Raw genomic sequence first — 19,383 nt, 5'->3', positions numbered from 1 at the left:
CTCAGGCTTTGCGGTCTTTTTCTGGAAAGTTCTGTGTGAGCGGACACTTTGTCCTGAAAGGGACGCTCAGGCCAGAGGTCAGAAGCCCTTGGGGATCTCCTCTGAGGTGGGCCAGCTGGGGTTCGGGCGTCCTGTTTCCAGGACTTGGAGAGCCTGACCCCGCTGCTGCAGCCTTGCACTGGGGGAGGGGTGATGGTTGAAGGGACCCTCCCTTCCACACATCCCGGCTGCCCCTCGCCAGCCCTGTGGCCTGGGCTCCTTCAGACCCCCATCCACCCCCTCCTCCAAAGGGGGCGGGGGCATAGCCGCCGGGGGCAGGAGGACCGCATTGGCACCCAGGAGCACTCAACACGTTGCAGTTGGGTCAAGGCTGTGGTTTCTGGAAACTTCCGGGACATCCTGTGCCTGTGTTTCTAACCCTCTACGAGTCTGGGTCCCCAGAGGCGGCTGCTGTGTCCGAGTGAGTGAGCGGGAGAGGAGCCCAGGACGCCTGCCTGATGAGGCCGTGCCCAGCTCTCACAGGAGGCCTGACCCAGCGGAGGGCACGGCACGGGGGCTGCGTGGGGTCACCTTCGGGGCCGGCGCCGCGGCAACGCTCAGGGCGGCTTTGCCCCCCTGTCGAGACCCTGCCTTCACGGGAGCCTCTGGCTGGCCCCCCTCCCAGGGAAAGGCGCCACCGTGCACGCTCACTGCGGCAGGAACAGCTTGAGGGCTTTAGCGCACATGACGCACTGGCCGTTCTTACAAGAACCTCTTTGTCAACGGCAGGCTGTTCTTGCGCGTTTTGCTGTTGTTACAGGAGCCGAGGGAACGGGGTGCGGGCCCGTCAGCTGGCACAGGCCTGTCTGTGGCATCCGTCCGCCCACAGAGCGACTTCCTGGAACCATCCAGAAGGTTTAAGAGCAACCAGAGATGACCGAAAAGTAGCCGGGGGCCTGTCGGGAGGCAGGCGGCTGGGCCACAGCCAGGGCCAGGCGAGGGCCCGAAGGGGGACCATGTGTGGCCCGCTCACCGACATGCCTGAGCAGGGCCACCCTCACGGGCATGCGGTGGGGTCCCACGCTTGGACAGGAGACGGCAGCTTTAAATTCTTCATAATTCTACCTCTGTATTTGGGTTCTGTAGCCAAATTCAACAGGACAATGGAATAGGTGCCAGGGTCCCGGACCCCGGTCTCACGCAGGGTCCTATCTATCCCCGTGCCTGTGATGACTTCTCAGCCACCTGCTCCTCCCCTCCCCTGCCCGCCGTGGTGCCCCAGCCGGGCCCAGGCTCCCCTCCCCTCCTGCCCACACCTGGCAGCAGGGTCCCGTTGGGGAAGGGCGGTCCGTGCCCCACGGTCCCCCCCCTGTTCCTTTGGGCGCCCGGGCCGCAGCAGAAGGGGAGGTGGTCACAGTCTAAAGGGGAAAGCGGGCAAAGTTTCTTGCAGTCGTGCTCTGACGGGAAGGGCTGGGGGCCTGGGGTGTGGTGGAGGAACCTGAGCGGGGAGGGGGGCGGGAGGGCCTCCAGCAGCAAGTGGCTCCAGCAAGGCCTGCAGCCAGAGAAGTCTCTAGGCAGCAGGAGCAGCCGTGCAAAGTCCCTGGGGGTGTTGGGGGGTTCCTGAGGAGAGGCTAGGTTCAATGCTGGGTGTGCAAGGAGGCTGCGATAAGGGGGGAGACTGTGTGCCTCGATAAGGACCAGGTGGTCTGGGGGTGCAGCCCGGGCCGTGGGGGCCTCTAGGGGGTAGAGCCTGGGCCGTGGGGGTCTCTGGGGACGCCGCAGCCTGGGCCAGGGCCAGAATCTCTGAGTAAGACCCACCTCTGCCCTGATGCTGTGACCCCCGGCCCAGGTGGCCTTCACCAGACCCTCCGGCTCCTGGCCTGCGTGACGTGGACACCGGAAGCCGGGCGGCGAGTCTGGGTGGGCAGCAGGAGCTGGTGTGGGAAGGGTGCGGCCAGGGGGCGTGGCTCCGAGAGGTGTGGCTCCAGAGAGGGGTTGGGGGTCTTAGGTGCCCCGCCCCCATCAACCTCGCAGCCACCTCGGTTGACCTGTGGGACCTGTGACAGTCCACAGCTGGCCTAGCCTGACTCTGCAGCCCTCGCTGACCCCACTGGGTGACCGCAGCCGCAGAGTTAATGGAGCCCACATCCTGCCGGGCAGTGTTAGGAGGCAGGCGCCCAGGCCTGCAGGGCCCGAGGCTTGGGAGCATCTGTCTCTCAAAAAAACATTGTTCTGCTGTGGGAAGAGCCCGGGGCCGCCCCGCCCATCTGGGCACCCTCGCCCCTCCTGGCTGGGTCCCCACCTTGGAGGTGGGGCGCTCGGTAGGAAGGCCGGCACGCGGGACCCACCTCCGTGGAGCCTGGGGCGCCCTCCGCGCCCCACGCCGGCATCCAGAGCAGCCACGGAGGTGCCTGGGCCTGAAGACCTGACGTTCTGGGAGAGGCCGTCCCGTCTAGACCCCACTGTCAGGACCGGTCTCCGGCTGGCCCTCTCGGGCACCCACGGAACGCGCCAGCTGGAACTCCGCTCCGGGGCCCGGAGGTGCGTCCTCGCCACGCCTCTGTCCCCAGTTACCGCCTGGGCTCGGCTCCAGCCACGCGTGGTGATGGCTTTGGTGTCACTGTGGTCCCCAGGAAGCCTTAGGGGTGATGGTCCATGTACAGATGAGGGGTGGGGGACAGGGCTCCTGATCCCAGCCCCCAGCGGCCCTGAGCCTGAGCACACAGTGTGACCTCAGCCTCTGGGCCGCTGGGCTGACGGCACGTCTGGGGCCCAGGGCTCTTCCCAAACCCAGACTTCCCTTCCTGGGTGTGTGTGGAGGGTCTCCAGAGACCTCTTCACAGTGACCCCTCTGTGGCCTCCCCCTCAGATCTCCCCCCACCCCCGCCCTCTGCACAGCCCTGCTGGGGCCTCTTGGTTGGCCTTCTGGACCCCTCCCACGACCTCTAGCTCTGGGGTCTGCCCTTAGGCCCCCAGGTGCTGAAGTGTCGCCCACCTCACACCCCTTGCTCCTGCAGGGAGGGGACCTGGGACTCGGCTGTCTATGCTCCTGACGGCAAAGGGGAAGGAGAGTCCCACAGTCAGCAGGCCCCGTACGGGTCCCCAGTTAGCATCTCCCAGCCTTGCAAGGTAGGTGGGCCAGGTCACAGGTGAGGTCCGGTCACCGGTGGGCCATTCCCACGTGTCACATGCTCCGTAGCCATGCGGGGGCAGGGCCAGAGGCCAGTCCTGTGACCCGCCAGTGGCCCCCCCTGCCCCCAACACTGCTCTTGTCCTCCCATGCCTGGCCGGGTGAGGAAGGGGCATCATCCCTGGAAAATAAGGCCAAGCAGGTGTACTGGAGGGTCCCTGGAAACACTGGCCTCTGAAATCTTCTGGCAAATTCTACATCCAGGTTCCCCCCACTGACTCCGGGAAGTGGTGCGAAAGCTAAGATGATGAATAAAAGTCACCACCCCACAAGACAAAGCTAATTTAAAAGCTCGCTTATTCCTAGTGGAAAAAATGGGATTAACATCTGAAGTATTTGCAAATTAGCCGGAAACTGCCTGCTAACCAACTGTTTGGAATCAGCGGCTTAGGAAGTATGTTAGGGCCCCCGGGGTCTGTGATTTTTCAAGCCCAAACTGCCTCAGTGTTGTCCAGTTGTCCAGCTGGGGTGGGGCCACCCCTCACACTGGCCAAGGACATGGGGGTTGCTCGTGTGGTCCATGCAGGTCAGCCGCTGGGGGTCCAGAGCAGGTTGGAGAACGGTGAGTAGGTCCGGAGAACCACACGGAAGTGTCCAGGGTATCACGCTGTCTAAACGAGTCTCCCTTTTTCTGTCCCTCGTCTCCAGTGGGTGCTCCTGTCAGCCGTGCCTCTGGGGCCGTTCTGCTGGGCCGTGGGCTCCGTCGTTCTTAGCAAAGCCCAGATGAGCTATGGTTCCTCCTGAACATGCCTTTCATTCGCCAATGCCAAGAGATCTCCGGCTAGTGCCGGGCACCTTCCCTGGCCCGGCGGGATTCAGCTGCCGGTGCAGACAGGCTGTGCTTGCCGGGGGTGACGTCCTGGTGGAGGGGAGGCAGGCGGGGGGTGCACAGGCTCCACTCAGATGGGGAAGAGTAATGTGAAAGGGAAAAAAGAGGGACAGGAAAGGAAGAGAAGAGAAGAGAATGGAATAGACTTTCAGACATTGAGCGTGATGAACAAAAGAGCAGGGCAGGAATGTGGGGGTGGTGGGAGCCACTCCAGATCTGGGAAGCTCTCTCTTAGAATGTGATAGTTGAACAAAGACTGAAGAGAGGGAGGGCAGCTTGCAAAAGTCTAGAGAAGGACACCGGCGGGGGAAACAGCAAGTGCAAAGGCCCTGGGGCGGTAGGAGCTCGGCATGTTTGAACACAAGAAGACCCATGGGGCTGACACGGTGCGTGGTGGATGCTTTGTGGTGCTTTTGGAGGCACGGGCAGGGCCCGATCCGCAGGCTCCGGTGAATCTCTGAGGAATGTGGATTTTATTCTACACCCGAGTGCGGAGGCATGAGGGTCGGACTCCACTGTGAGGGTCGCTCTGGCTGCCGAGGGCAGAGTTGATTGAACAGGAGGGGGGCTGGAGCCCAGTGAGGGCACTACTGATTTGGCCGGGGGAGGCGGCTGGGCCTGGGGCCGAGGCAGGGGTGGGGAGCAGTGGTGAGGTTCCGGAAATGTTCTTGAAGAGTAGTGAGTGCGGGACGTACCTGCGGGAGCGAGCTGGCGCCCTGGCGGAGGTGGCCCCGGCCGGTATTTGCCCCAGGACACGGATGTGGTGCTGTTGGTAGGGGCCGTGGTGTGGACGTCTCTGTCTTGGGAAGCGAGGAGGCTGAGGGTAGGACAGAGGACTCCCGGCGGGCAGGACCGGGCGTGTCCCACCCATGCCGTGTGGCCGGAGCCCGGAGCTCTGTGGCCACCGCACCCAGGCCGTGCGCCAGGACGGTGTTGAACGGACTAAGGGCTGAGCGCGAGCGCTGGCCAGGACGGGCCGCTACACCAGAGTAGCACAGACGGGGGCTCGGCAGCAACATTCCTTCCTAAAAATTGTTTAATGTTTATTTACTTTTGAGAGAGAGAGACAGAGCCTGAGCGGGAGAGGGGCAGAGAGAGAAGGAGACAGAATCCAAAGCAGGCCCCAGGCCCCGAGCTGTCAGCACAGAGCCCGATGCGGGGCTCGAACCCACAAACCGCCAGATGGTGACCTGAGCCGAAGTCAGACGCTCAACCGACTGAGCCACCCGGGCGCCCCGTCAGCACTCATTTCTAACAGATCTGGAGGCTGGGCGTCCAAGAGGAAGCTGCTGGCCGACCCACTGTCTGGGGAGGACTTCCTGGCTCATCCACGGTGGCCACGTCTCCCTGTCCTCACGTGGCCGACAGAGCTCTGGTCCTGCCTGCTCCTTATAAGGACGCTGAGCCCACCGTGGGGTCCCACACACTGGACCCCTCACCCTAACCACCTCCCGCTCCCCCCACCCCGGGGGCTGGGCCTCCGACATATGGATCGGGGGTGGCACTCGTGTTCAGTCCACGACAGTTGCCACGGAAGCCCCAGAACAGGCCATGCGTGTCTGCAGCAAACGTCATGGGAAGCACGACGGAGAGAAGGGTTCTATTTTCCTGGTTATTGTTTTCGTTCCGGCAAATAGAAGGAGGCAGGCCACGAAAACCCACCCAACAGAACCGGTCTGGTCATGTTGAAGTGAACTTCTAACAAAGTTGTCTCCCTTTTCCTCCCTGGAGGTGAGAGTTCTATCTTCCTGGAAAACAGGAAGTACGGCAGCCGCAGGCCCCCTGGGGCTCGAGGCAGACCTGCCAGGGCCATCAGGTCACGGGCACTGATGGAGCCCCCGCCCGGGGTAGGGGTGCTTTGTCCCAGACCCACTGCCCTCAACTCTGCACATGGCTAGTTGAGGGAGGACTCCCTTCACACAAAAACAAACAAGGACCCATGAAAAATACTGCCTGAGGGGCGCCCGGGGGGCTCAGTCAGTTAAGCATCTGACTGTTGGTTTCAGCTCAGGTCACCATCTCATGGTTGTGAGTTCAAGCCCCGCATCGGGCTCTGTACTGACAGTGTGGAGCCTGCTTGGGATTGGGATTCTCTCCTTCTCTCTCTCTGCCCCTCCTCTGCTCTCTCTCTCTCTCTCAAAATAAATAAATAAACTTAAAAAAAATACTGCCTGAAAAAGGAAGCAAACACAGAAGGGGGGGTGCATCACAGACACTCAGGGAGGGTCCCTGAAGAGGGCAAACCAACTCTTCATCTTGTTGCTTAAAATCAGGAACCGCAGAAGCCAGCACGGGCTTAAATAAGAAACGATCAGACAAGAAGAAGCGGAAAACAGGCTCGAGAAACAGGTGTAAGAACAAGAAGGGCCCCAAGACGCCGGCCGGGTGGGGCCAGAGTGGGGAGACGGCGCTGAGACACAGCTGGACGCGGGTGGGCTCGGACGGAGCGAGGAAAACAAGACCGAAAAGAACAGAGTTCGGGGGGTTAAAGAAAAATGGCAGAAAAGAAAAGAAAATGGGGAAGAAATCGCGGGACGCCACGGCCAGTGTGGCCTCAGCCACGACACTGAGGCGCCCAAGGCAGAGGGCGGGACCGCGGGCTGAGCCCTGGGAGAGCGCGAAACCAGGCCCCCGCCATCCTCAGGGACAGAAAGAGGAGCCAGGGATTCTGTGTCAGCTAAGGTCCTACGACCACTGTTCAAGCTGAACCAGGAACCAGCATTGCCACACGCACTCGTGAATCGAGGGTGCCACTCGACCCCAGTGCTTTGTGAAATGCACGGGCACCGGCCAGGAGGCAAAGAGCAGAAGGGAATCCGAGCCGGGGCGCTGGGAGCAAGGCTGCAGGTGTGCAGGGCTCACACGCGATGGTGGCACAGCCCGTGGGGTCCGCAGGCGGGGCTCAGAGTCAGTGCTGCCCACCCTAGACGCACTCTCTCCACCAAGCCTCCCCCACCTTTACCGCCTCCGTGGCCGATGGGGACGAGGCACCAGTGGTGTTCGGTCCTTGAACCTGGGGGCCCTGGGGCGTGGGAGCCCTGGGAGGTGAACCCGGAGACGGTACCGCTCACCCCCGGGGCTCCCTCGGGCTCAGGCGGGGCTGGGCCGTGCTCCCCGGCCACGGCCCGCCTCCCCGTCTCCGGGAGCACTGGCTTCTTAAGAAATCGTTTGCCGTGCGTCCTTGGCTCGGGGTCTGGTCTGAAGAACGCAGTCCCACGAGAAGTCTAGGGCCCACGGGAACTGGATTTCTCTCTAACGGCATTGGAGCTCCTGGCCCGTGATCGACTGTGGACTCCCCTCCCTGGGTCCCGGGACTCGGGCCTGGCCCGAGGCCCCCACCGACGCCCAGAAGCAGCCTTGCTGGCGAGGGCCTCATTGCCGGCAGGGCCCGCGGGGACCCCCGTGCAGCTGGCGCTGAGCGCGCGGAGCACGGAGACCCAGGGACCTCCACGGCGACCCCCGCCCGGGCTGCTCCCGACCGACGGTCACCATGTCGACCCCGGGCCCTGGCTTTCTGCCCCACGTCCTGTGGCGGGGTCCCCCTCCATCTCCCAGGCAACGGAGGCACGTCCCTGCAGGCCGGGCTTTGGGGGGGGGGGGGGGGGGGGGGGGGGCCCCCCCCCCCCCCCAGCTGTCAGAGGACCGGGCTCCTCGAGGGAAGAACGTGTGGCCCGAGCTGATTAGCCCTAACGACCACAAAGACAGCTCGAGCGGCTGCGGGGGGAAGGGGCTGTGACGGGCGACTTGCATCTGAGAACCACACGATCAGCTTTCGTGCCACTCAAGACACGACAGAGAACAGGCCGTGTCGGGCGTCGGGGGAGGACTCCGGAAACGCCCGCGGGGGGCTCTCCAGGGAGGAGAGAAGTGAACTCGCTTTGCTAAAAATGGTCTGTTCAGACTCTTGCTTGAACGCCCAGCGTATCCCAGCCACCAGCGTGCGGGAGGAATAAGGACAGGAAGCTGGCGTTGCGTGAGGCTTACGCGGTGCGTGAGGCTTACGCGGTGCGTGAGGCTTACGCGGTGCGTGAGGCTTACGCGGTGCGTGAGGCTTACGCGGTGCGTGAGGCTTACGCGGCGCTCGGTCACGGGGTGTTCCCAGAACGGGATGGAGAGGGTGCCGATCGAGTCCCTGTTTATTGATGGCAAGGGCGGGGGGAGGGGTTTGCCCAAGGTCCAGGGTCCTGAGATGGTGGAGCCAAGAGTGACACGCGCGACCACGGCCACGGCTCACGCACGCGCCACCTGCGGGCTCTGGGAAGACGGGGTCCAGCCGGGTCGGCGGGGAAGGAGCCAGCTCAGCGTCACGGAGGGGGTGGGCCGAGGATGGGACGGGGCGCCTCCCGCGTCTGGGGTTCTGCACAGCGTGATGGGGCCCCGGGAAAGGCAGGTCGGGGGCCACTGTCGTGGTGGGACCAGCCCCGGCCACGGACGGGAGGAGAGGGAGGTGGGGAGCCACGGAGGGTGTGGAGAGGGAAGCCTCCGGGAGGGGCTGAGGGATGGGGTGGCGGCGGTGGGGAGACTTCCGTGCAGGTAGGGAAGCGACGGGCTGTCCCCCGACGTCAGAGGTCCCGCCCGGGGAGCACCGGGGGCGGCCCTGCTTCTGGGGATGAGCGGGTCAGGGATGACCTCTGGGGAGCGGTCCTGGCAGTGAGGGAGCAGCTATGGGGTCACGAGAGGCGTCCCCCCTCCAGGTGTGGGGGCCTCGACCGGCCCAGGAGCCGTGTGAGGGGAGCAGAGGGAGAGGAGCTAAAGGATTAGACGGACAGCCGGGGTGCGGGGACTCGGTGGGAGGGGGAGGGGCCAGAACCCACCCGCCCACAGCGGGGGAGGACTCGGGCCGCATGTACACACGGCGTCCCGCCCCAGGTGACCCACGGGAGGCCCCGAAAGCGCCAGGGTGCACGGTTTAAACACATCCACGCAGGGTTTGCGCCCAAATCCACCAAACAACGCAAGAGCCACGTCTGAGACCCGGGAGGACCGGTCACTCGGAGAGACAGAGACCCACGTGTGTTAACAAGGGACATGACACCCAAGAAGCTGTAACGGCCCTGAGCTTTCGCGTGTGCAACAGGTAACATCCGAACACACTAAGGGCAGTGCTGTCTACACCGCGAACACGGGGGTGCTGTCTACACAAGGGCGGTTGTGACGGAAGCTTCAGCCCAGCGTCTGAAGCGTGTGCCCAATTGGGCCCTGGATGTGTCAGAACAAGGAGGGCACCCGTGTCCTCCACGTGACATTTACCCCAGAGTCTCACACACGACCCACTGGTCTGTGAGTCGAGGGAACACACGGGCCACACAAGTAGTGACCCTGTCCATTCATTAGGGACATAGACACTGTTCAGAAATGGGCTATCATTCAACTGCCAGATTAGCGAGATTAAAAGTATTTTCAGGGAGCCTGGGTGGCTCAGTCGGTCGAGCGTCTGACTTCGGCTCAGGTCATGATCTCGTGTTCCGTGAGCTCAAGCCCCGCGTCGGGCCCTGCGCTGACGGCTCTGAGCCTGGAGCCTGCTTCCGATTCTGTGTCTCCCTCTCTCTCTGCCCCTCCCCAGCTCGGGCTCTATCTCTCTTTCTCTCTCTCAAAAATAAAACAAACATCAAAAAGACTTTCTAAAGTATTTTAAATAACAATCGTGGTGAGAAAGGGAAGAAAAATACCTCTGTCTTTGGAGGGCGGTGTCGGCTGTGATCCAGACATTGGTTTTCCCGTGTGACCAACATGATGCGTTCTAGTCACCTCCCTGCGGAAGCTCCAAGGGCCACATGCTGCCCACGGTGCTGGCCTCTCCTCTGCCACCATGACTGTCACCGTGGCCAACGGTGACCGGGGAGAGGCCTGCCCCCTCGCGGCTCCCGCAGTGAGGAGAGCGGGGAGCCAGCGTGAGCCAGAAAGGAGCCCTCGCTGCCGCGACCCCTGAGATTCCGGGGCGTTTGCTACCGCGGCAGAGCCCAGCTCTTCCCGGCTGACCCAGGGGACAATTTGGTCATTCTTAATAAAGTGTTAAATGCTCATAAGTGTGGCTCAGCAAACCCACTTCTTAGCAATAATCCTCCAAAATACCCAGTGCAGCTCCCTCTGAGCCATCGGCTAACATTTCAGGCTGAGAGCAAATGGAAACGCTATGTGAAACACAAACCAACCTGTTTAAAGGTATCATTGCGGAAGCAATAAGGATGAGAGGGGCCGGAGCCCCGAGGGGGAATCACCCCCAGAGGCAAGATAAGGGTCCTCAGCATGTTTCCCCTGGGCCTTTGCGGTTCTGGGCCTGGGCAGAGCCACGGTGCGGGGGCGGGTCTGGAAGATTCGGGACGTGGGCCTGAGCACGTGGCCAGCAAGACATGAGTTCTGAAGCTGCTGGTGTGGAAAGCTCCAATCTGAGTTTAAAACCTCTGAAATGCAGAGCACAATGTCCTGCAGACGATCCGCACTTAAAGGACGGAGCCCCCTGGGCACCACCACCCCTGTGAGCCCACCAGGCCCACATTTGAACTTTCTGAAGGGGCTGCACCCTCAGCCCTGACTCAGCTCAGGTCTCTGCACCGGGTGATCGTTCCCCACACTCTTCAGAGAAGGAGGGATGTTTTCTGGTGGAAGGCACCCTGGGAACCTTCTACAGATTTCCTTTATACGTGATGTCCAGCAACCAACCACCAGCCAGACAGAAAACGACCGGGTGTGCCGAGAAACACGTGACTAAAAACCAAGAATGACAAATACAACAGGGGCAGAAGCAGAGGTGGCCTGGACGCTGGGACACTGCAGACAGGGACTTTAAAACACCTGTGATCCACAGGTTCAAGAAAATAGAGGAAAAAGAACTTTATCGAAGAAATAGAACACGTACAAAGACCTGCATGGAAGTTCTAAGACTGGAAAATATAATACCTGGAATTAGAAGCCAGTGGGGGGATTTAATAGCATTTCAGACACAGCAGGACTCTGGGTCCAAGAACTGAATAAACGGTGAACTTACAGCCGTCCAAAGTGAAGCGGACAGTCAGGGCAAGCGGGAAAGATGCCTGTCCTGTGTGCCATGGAAGAGAAAGCCCGGGGAAGGTAAGGGGCAGCATTTGAAGAAATAGTGGTTGAGAACTTTCCAGAACTGATGTTCAACTCTGCGATCCCCAAGCAGGATAAATACAAAGGAAGCCATGACTTGACACATCTCAGTGAAGGCACTGAAAACACGAGTTAAAGAGCAAACTTTAAAGGCAACCAGGGGGAAATAATGCATTATCTTGAGAAAAGCATGAATGAGATTGAGAGCTGAGTCCTCGCCGGAAAGAAGGCAGCTGGACGGCGCTGGGCTGACAGGGTTTCCGCACTGGAATTTTTTTAAAAAGCTTCCCATCTAGAGTTCCACGACGGTAAGAAGACACTTCAAAAACGAAGACATTTCAGGCAGGGAAACACTGAGAGAATTCATCACCCCAAGGCTTGAGCTAAAAAAAAAATTTAAATGAGTTTTTCAGGAGGGAAGAAAATGATCCCAGCAGAAACGTGGAAACGTCAGACAGAAGGAGAGCGGCGGGTGGAGAAGGAAGGCACTTGGGTAAAGACCAACAGGCATGTGCGGTGTAACAGCAGCAACAACGGATTCTGGCACAGGAAATACATGTGAGATTTAAACGCAATGAAACTGGGAAGGAAAAGGCTGCGCTGTAAGTGGAATGGGTACACAGGGGTCAAGGGGGAAAGCCTGAACTGCTAGGGTTCCCACCCAAAGTGGAAAAAGAGTGTGTAACTAGCGAGGCAAGAGATGGGAAATGGGAGGACGCGAAGGTGTCACACCAGGTAGGCAAATCGGAAAGCAGATGACCAAGAACAAACCGACAATACCGAGATTGAATCACACAGAACAGGCTATCTCGGGCAAAAGACACATAGTGTCACCCAGGTCACCAAAAAATGTAAACCCAATTATAAGCCACTTAAAAAAAGACACTCCTTGAATCTAAGAGCATGAAACAGGTTGAAAGAAACAGACAAAGAGAGAGAGAGAGAGAGAGAGAGAGAAGGTAGAAAGTGCCACCAGGAACCAGAAGGAAGCCGGTGGATATGCACCACGGTTGGAGCAGACGTGAGGCTGCGATGCTGTGCTGGAGGCTAGTACAGACCTGCGTCGGAAGGATCAATATTCGAGGAAGATATTTCAGCCCTAGATGAGCATCAGTGACATGAAATGTAGGAAACAGAAACTGACCAAATTCAAGGACAAATCCATACTCCTAGAGGGAGGATTTATACACCTCTCTTGATGGATGATTTACTAAGCAGACCAAAAAAAAAAAAAAAAAAAATCGGAAAAGATCTGGAAGTTCTGAATGATACAATTGACAGACCTGGCTTACTGCAGGCTGGTACACACCTCTGCCCCCACAACAGAACTTTTCTTCTTAATGACATCAGGGCGCTTGTTATGATGACCGTGTGCTGGGTCATAAAGCAAGTCTCATTCCAAAGGCTCGAAATCATCGAGGAGTGTGTTCTCTGGCCACCACGGAACTGAGCTGGAAATAAAAACATAAATACAATTGAAAAATCCCCAGCTGCTTGGAAATTAAGCCACGCACCTCTAAATCACGGGTCACAAAGGAAATGGGAACACAGTGTGATTGCTTGCCGACAGAGGCACCACATCAAAATAGAATAAGGTTAAAGCAGTGTTCAGAGGGAAATTTATAGCCTCATATATGTACATTTAAAAAGAAGAAGGGCTGGAAACCAATTATCTAAGCTTCCATTTCCAGAAACTGAAAAAAATCCAGGCCCAGCGAAAGCAGAAGAAACAAAGTGGTAAAGACACAAGAAATGGATGAAATAGAGAAAAAACACACATCAGAGGAAACGCACCGAGCCAAATTTGGTTTTTTAAAAAGACGCATGGGGCACCTGGGTGGCTCAGTGTGTTGAGTGTCCAACTTCAGCTTAGGTCGTGATCTTGAGGTTCGTGGGTTTGAGCCCCATATCAGGCTCTGTGCTGACAGCTCAGAGCCTGGAGCCTGCTTCGGATTCTGTGTCTCCCTCTCTCTCTGCCCCTCCCCTGCTCATGCTCTGTCTCTCTCTGTCAAAAATAAATAAACATTTAAAAAATTTAAAAGATGAATAAAATGGATATATCTTTAGTAAAAGTGATCAAAGTGAGGGAAAGGGAGAAAAACATAAATAGTAGCAGAAAAAAAGGCATTAACAAAATTAGGAGGAGATACTATGAATAACTTTGTTAGCCAATTTGTTGATTTAGATTCAATGGGCACATGCCCCATCTAAAACACAACTTTTCAGAATTGACACACGGTTTTTGACTTAATCTGAATAATCTGATATTCATTAAGTAAATTGTACCCATTATTAAAATGTTTCTCACCAAGAAGACCCAAATCTCAAATGGTTACCTCGGTGTAACGTGTAAGGGAGAGACCACGGTGATCTTACACAGCCCATCCTAAAGAGTAGAAAAGAAAACATATCCTAAGTCATTTTACAAGGTCAGTATAACCTTGATATCGAAACTCCACACAAGAAGAAAGGGAAATTACAGACTGACTGCCTTCATGAAGATGGGGTAGTGTTAGCAAAGTGAATCCAATGATACGGAAGGCTAATAATATATTGGAACCATACGGGGTTTATTCTAGGGATGCAACCAATTCAAAGAGAATTCAAAAGCCAGTGTATATAAAAGAGACATGGCCAGTTCACCTCAATTAGTACCGGATTTAATAAAATCCCATGATACACAGTCGTGAAAAAATTCTCAACGATTTGAAAGAGATCTGACTAGTATTCCTTAAACTGATAAGGAGAATACATTGCAGACATAGAGTGGGTATCACAAGCAGGATCTGGATGGGTCCCCAATATCGATATTTCTACCCAAGATGATATTGTAGTCTGTAGTAAGTGCATTCGGGCAAGAAAAATAAATGGAAATATAGGAAAGAAATCAAACTCATTATGTGCAGATGTCATGACTACTGGCAATATACAGAAAAGCCAAGCCAATCTAACCATAAACTCTGAGAATTAAGAAGTGAATTTAGCAAAATCACCAACTGTATCTTTATATGTCAGCAACACAATTTTGGGAGATAAACATTTAAAACCCATACTATTTATAATAGTGTTGAAAAATCCAACCTCGAGATGACATCTTTGTGACGTTTGTAGCCAAAGATGTATAGGACTTCCACACTGAAAACTACAGAGTATCTTTGCAAGGAATTAACCAAGACCCAAATAAATGGGAAATATTCCTGTTTGTAGATCGGAAGATTAAATATTGACATTTTAATGTCAACTCTCAAAATAATCTATAGGCAGCACGAATTATGTTAAGATCCAAGGGATTTTTCACCAATTGATGAGGGTAAAACAATCTTGAAGAAGAACAAAACAGAGGATTTGCTCTATCAGGTAAAGTGACCAAGCAATGACTGGCACTGGGGCAGAGGGCAGGGGTGTTTTAGGTTCAAATACGTTTGCTATTTACTACTGTGACAATGTGATCATAATAACTTGGGTAGTTAAAAATGATATTTCAAGGGGCACCTGGGTGGTTCAGTCAGTAAAACGTCCTACTTCAGTTCAGGTCATGATCTCACAGTCTATGGGTTTGAGCCCCGCGTCGGGCTCTGTGCTGACAGCTCTGAGCCTGGAGCCTGCTTCGGATTCTGTGTCTACCTCTCTCTCCACCCCTCCCCTGCTCTCTCTCTCTCTCTCTCTCTCTCAAAAATAAATAAATAAAAATTAAAAAAAAAGATATTTCAAGGGATCAATGAAAGATTTCCAAAAACGACATTTCCTGGACAAATAAATAAATAAAACTTCAATATGGGAAAAAAGTTAAGATTATCCAAAGACACCAGTTGATGTTGAAGGATTAAAAACTAGAAATTATTAACCAAATTCTAAATACAAAATTCTTACCAATTGGTAATTAAAAAATAATTTTAAAATATTTGAGGAAAAAAATATTATTTAAATACTAGACCATCAAAAAAATAATGAAATTGCTAATGACTAATGGGTTTCTATAAAGCTGTTCTCAAAGATAAAGTCACATCTTTAAATGCTTTCATTACCCAACAAGAAAAAAAAAAAAAAGATCAAAACTTTGAAGTCAACGAGTTTTTTAAAACCAGTTCCAAGGAAGATTAAAACAGTGGAGATAATAGCAGAAAATATTAAATTAGAAAAGGGACAAGTAAGACTTGATAAGTAGATTAAGACCTACGAGATAAGCAAATTAAAGAGCTAAGTCTTTGAAGAATCCAACACAACAGACCAAACTCTGGCTAATCTAGTTATTACAAAGGGAGGGGGGTGAGAAAGCACAATTAAACAAATTTAAATCATGTAAGAAATAAAACAAATATACAGACACCTTTAAAAATTAACAAGGAATTACTTGCACTGCTGTATGCTAATAAATCTGAATGAAATAGATAAATGATCAAAGTTGACATTGAAAGTGCTAAGCAATATGAATAAGTCATTATCCCTGGGGGGAGGGAAAATGTTGAAAATAGAATTACCTCTGGACTCAGGCACTCTCATTGGTGAGATACTGTGAAATATGACAGGGCCATTAATTCCAAAATTAGGTACTCAGTATTAGACATTTATAAACTTGGAAAACTCACTAAGTAATTTTGACAAATATTATATAACCCACCATGTATTCTTCAAGCTATATTAAATAGGTATAATATGAAAAGAGAAGATTCCATGATCTCATGAGGGTTAAAGAAAACAGTCGGGTTCAACAAAGCCAACAGAAGCTTGAATGTGGAATGGTTAAAAGTCTGTAACATGCACATGTGTGTTGCAAACTTTATCTGCAGCGTGTCCCAATCTTGTTTGTCAATCAAAGGACACTGTCAACCTGGAGGCATCCCTTGGGAGTGGTGTTCTGGGGAATATCCTTCAGGAAGGTCTGCTATCAAATGTAAAAATTCAGCCTAAAAATAAAATGAAATACTAACCAATGAAATGCAGCTGTATGTTTAACCAACAATCTCTGAAGGTTTATTATAGGCAAGGAAGAATGAGTTAATATAATACAATTAGTTAGCAGCATATAATACATTAATAGGCTTCCAAATATTACCTAAATAAATGTTGAAATATTATTCAGGACATTTGAAAATGTATTCCTGATAAAAACACCTAGTGAATTGTAAAGTCTTTTAAATGCAAAAAAGCATGGCCCATGTAACTACTTAATAATTCTATGTATTAAAAACATAAGCAAGACTAAAAATCAAACAACAAATTTTGAAAATATCTGCAACAAATATAACACACACACGAAATATTTTTTTTAAGTTTTATTTACTAATTTGGAGAGAGAGAGAGTAGGGGAGGGGCAGAGAAAGAGGGAGAGATGGAGAATCTCAAGCAGGCTTCATATGGGCAGCACAGAGCCCAACCTGGGGCTTGAACTCACGAACCATGAGATCATGACCTGAGCTGAAACCAAGAGTTGGACGCCTAACCGACTCAGCCACCCAGGTGCCCCCAAAAAAGATTTTTTAAAACCCCCCCACAAAGGCGTTATCATTTCAAATTAAATTGACAAAGGACAACTCATAAATGAATGATTACAAATGACAAAAAATTATTTAAAAGGTGTCCGACCATATTATAATCAAAGAAATGAAAAAGAAATACATTGCCATTTTTACCTACAAGGTGGGATAACACAGGCATTGAAAACCGCCAGAAGGAACTTGTCTCAGCCTAATCCTCTTACAAATAACAAATATAAACTTAGACAAAGTATAAAAAACCTATTATTTGAGGACACCAGAGGATAGCCAAAAGCAAACAGAAAGTGCAGAAGATTGGCTTTTGAGAAGAGAGCTGAGCTGGGGGACCTTTGGCTTTAGTGAAATCCCTAATCCTCATGGTTCGGGGCAGCTAACACTGAAATGGAAAGCTGTAAGTGTTCTGGCTCGAGGGGTTAGAGAACAGAGTTTGGGGAGCCAGAGAAGGTAGACATAAAGGTAGAATCCTGGAGGGGAGAACCACAGAGCGAGAAGTCTCCAGATGTGCAGACAAGCACTGCTCACGTTGGCTGACAGCTCACCGCACAGGCTCAAAGCCAGTGCCAAGGAGCCCAGCACAAAGCTCGAGCTGACAGGCTGAGATAACCAAGCAGATACATTATGTCAGCTGATATCCACTGCCAGTGAAGCAGAATTTGCAGTTTCTGTCTAGCAAAACTGATCGCTCTCAAGAACAAACGTCAACATGCTTCAGAAGAAAACGGAATCTGGATGCTCTGCAACGTACCACGCACAATGTCCAACATGAAATAAAAATTACTAGAATCGTGAGGAGAATAAGCAGCCGATAGAGCCCGGCCTGAAGCTGACCCAAATGTTGGAAACAGCAGAAATGAATTTTACAAAAGTGGCCATTATAAATATGGTCAAGGACTTAAAATATAGTCAAGGACTTTAAAATACGGACACAGTGAGGAGACGGATGGGGAATCTCGGCAAGAGAGTGGAAAATACATGAAAGAACCAAATGAAAATTCTAAAACTGAAAACTCCAGTAGCTGAAATGAAAAATTCACTGGATGACGTAACAGTGGAAGGGAAAAGGTAAGAGAGGAGGACCGTGAGGTTGAAGACAGGTCAGTAAAAACTATCCAGTCTGAAGAACGGAGAAGAAAGCAATCTTTAAAAATGAGTAGCTCCTCAATGCCACACGAGGCCACACAAAAGCCCGGATATACAAGCATGACCGGGATCCAGGAGTACAGAAAAGAGTGAACGGAGCAAAAAAATTTAACGACAAAAATTTCCCAAATCGATTAAAAATATCAGCTTATAGAATCAAAACCTCAGAAAATTTGAAGAAAAAAAAAAAACACCACGGGGAAATGATAGTCAAAGTGCTAAAAACCAAAAGTGAAGAGTGAATCTTGAAACCAGCTGGAGAAAAATGACAGATTACGCAGGGAACAGTGGTGTTTATTACGGCTGACTTCCCTTCACAGTACAGACTCGACAGAATGGATCGACATCTTTAAGTGCTGAAAGAAAGAAAGAAAGAGAGAAAGAAAGAAAGAAAGAAAGAGAGAAAGAGAGAAAGGAAGGAAGAAAGAAAGGAAGAAAGGAAGAAAGGAAGCAAAGCCAAATCCAGAATTCCACAAGAACTTATCCATCAAAAATGAAGAAAAAGTGAAGATATTTTTGGATAACTGAGTAGAGAGGATTTGTCCCTAGTGACCTACAGGAAGTGCTAATGGAAGTTCCTAGGGCTGATAGGAAATAGCGGCAGAGGGACGTCGCGAGCGAAGTTAAAAGGAACAAAAAGGCAGAATTGTGGGGAAATACAAAACACGGTCTTCTCCCTGTATTTCCATTTCTGTACATTTTAAAGCAAAAGGTGCGCAGTCAGGTTAATAACATATGCGGACATGAGGTATATGACAGTAATCACAACCACACAAGTGTCGGGGGCGGGGGTTGGGTGGGAATGACGGCCACAGCTTCGTCCACCGTATACACATGTACAACATTAACGCTCAGCAGACTGGCAAATTAAGGATGTGGACTGAAGTCCCAAACATGAAATGGAATACAAGGAGGTTGAGCTCGAACACAAACACGAAAATAAAAACCATCCACAAGGAAGTAAGTGGACATAAGAGACAACTCAATGAACTCCAAAGGAGGAGGAACGCCGAACGTAAAAGAAAGGAGACAAATGGAAAACGAGCAAAACGGTAAACTGAGTCCCAGCACGTGAACGAAGGTATCCGCGGTGAACGGACTAAGCCGTCCGATTAAACGGCAACGATCGTCAGACACGATAAAATGAAGACCCAACTACACGCCCCGGGCAAGAAACCCACTTTGGATGTAAAAACACAGATGGAGTAAAAGGAAAAAAGACGGAAAGCGATGTAACACCCAAGAGCAATAACCCCAAGAGAGTGGAGGGGCCTGCAGAATATTGGATAGAGTGGAATTCGAGACCGTAACTGTCAGCAGAAGAGGGAGGGACATTTCATTATGATACAGGGTCAGCTCATCAGGAAGACATCACGGCCAACAATGTGCCTGCGTCTGCCAAGGGCTTTGGAACGCACGGGGCAAACACCAGCGAAACCAACAGGAGAAAAGGACACCCCCGGGGCAGGTTTTGACCCCGCCCTCTGAGACAGGGGCCCAAGTAGCAGCTCCGCGAGCGTGTGGCGGACTTGCACTCGGCTACCAAGCCCCTCGACCGACCTGAAGATCTGTGGGTGTTCCTCCACCGACTGCGGAAGACACTGTCCTCCAGAGCGTCTGGAACATTCGTCAGGACAAACCGTGTGAAGGGATACAGGATAGCGCTCACAAGTCGTCAG

At 52.8% G+C, this 19,383-nt stretch overlaps 1 long non-coding RNA gene across 1 annotated transcript; it reads right to left on the bottom strand.

The window, feature by feature from the left end:
- Nucleotides 1–3,449: 3,449 nt before the first annotated feature.
- Nucleotides 3,450–7,844, bottom strand: LOC125909112 (uncharacterized). The gene is made up of 3 exons (XR_007453539.1): nt 6,955–7,844; nt 4,694–5,023; nt 3,450–4,028 (listed from the first exon to the last, which is right to left on the bottom strand). It is a non-coding gene; the product is annotated as an uncharacterized LOC125909112 (long non-coding RNA).
- Nucleotides 7,845–19,383: the final 11,539 nt, after the last annotated feature.

This window comes from Panthera uncia (genome assembly GCF_023721935.1).
Source record: "Panthera uncia isolate 11264 chromosome B3 unlocalized genomic scaffold, Puncia_PCG_1.0 HiC_scaffold_1, whole genome shotgun sequence".
NCBI lineage: Eukaryota > Metazoa > Chordata > Mammalia > Carnivora > Felidae > Panthera > Panthera uncia.
Note: the sequence above shows the minus strand (reverse complement) of the source record. Positions and strands in the feature narration are given on the sequence as shown.